This window comes from Lipotes vexillifer, unplaced genomic scaffold (assembly GCF_000442215.2).
Source record: "Lipotes vexillifer unplaced genomic scaffold, Lipotes_vexillifer_v1.1 scaffold70, whole genome shotgun sequence".
NCBI lineage: Eukaryota > Metazoa > Chordata > Mammalia > Artiodactyla > Lipotidae > Lipotes > Lipotes vexillifer.
This window is the reverse complement of record NW_006789896.1, coordinates 1,680,279-1,681,724: the sequence shown is the minus strand read 5'-3', so window position 1 is coordinate 1,681,724 and position 1,446 is coordinate 1,680,279.

Genomic DNA, 1,446 nt, shown 5'->3' with positions numbered 1-1,446 from the left:
TGGCCATTCCTGACTCCACCCAGGCCACCCAGAAAGGCCATGCATATCAGTGGCTCTCTCACCATCTGTACAGAAAGGCCATGCATATCAGTGGCTCTCTCACCATCTGTACATCTGGGCAGTGTCCCCGGCTGGAGAAGGGTATGGGTCCTGGCCAGGAATGAGTCACTGATGGGAATCCCAGAATCACTTCTGTTCCTGTGGGCCCATGGGCCTCTGAGTTGGGTTGACCTATCAAGGACAGGGTTTTAGGGCCAGGTTCAGGGCAACCCTTCTGCACCAGATGGCAAGCGATACTGTAGTGGCTTTTTAAAATTCCTTTAAATGAAATGGAAAATGGTTGTACATGTGTGCAAGATTGTTATCAGTTGGACTTCTTCAATTACAACAGCCAAGAATCCAACTCAAAGTGCTTTGATAAAAGGGAGTCCGTTGACTCATACCTGAGGGAATGGCTGGCCACATACAGGGAAAATGAGGGACTCAAACAACTCCATCTCACCCCGCCCTTCTCCATGGTGACAGCATTCTCAGTTCCCATGTGGTAGAAGGTGCCTGTCAGCAGTGCAGGCTGACTGTACCTGTCAGCAGTCCTGGGTTCACTTGGAATTAGGGTCCTTGCCCAACCTTGGATCAAGTACGTGGCTGGCTGCATTTGGTGCTCTGACTGGCCAGGCACAGGGATGGAAATTTGGGGAGAGATGACTCCCCAAAGGAAAATGGGGTTGTCATCCATTATAAAGACTTCGTGTATTGAGGCAATAGGCAGAGCTAGGTGTGCATGTCAGAATCACCACTGTAGACAAACTTATAAGGATTTATTGCCATGTATTCATTTACCTTGTTAAAAACTGAATGCTAGCATGTAGAATGGGACTTAGAATCATGGAGTCATTCCATTTACAGATCAGGAAGTGGAGGCTGAGAAATATGCCTGATCTCCTCAAACCAGTAGGTAGAAGAACTGAGTCCAGAACCCAGGTCATCTGACTCGCAGGCTGAGGCTCTTGCCAGTAGTAAGTGGTGTCTTTTAGGGAGGAGCCCCCATACCCCGGTTGCCCATCTACAAAGTCATTCATCCCCTGGACTGCAAGACAAAGAGTAGACACAGGCAGGTTATGGCAAATGGTCCCTTCCTCGTGGTGGCCCGGGGCCATCTGTCTGAGATGAGGGAGATATTCACTCAGTGTGCATTCAACCAGGTCCCAGTAAACAGAGGAGGCATTGGCCCAAGTCTGCCCGCTTCTGCCCTGGTGCTGCCTCCATCCCCTCCCCGTCTCCCCTGTCATCTCAACTTCCTAGATGCTCACCCTCCTCTGTGCAGTTTCCTGCTGGGGCCTAGATAAGGATGTAGCTCTAGGGCTGCTGTGCTTTCTGGATTACGTTGTATTTCCTGCTGGGGAGGGTTGTGCCCCTGTGTCTTCTCCCTTGGAAGAGAATGCCGAG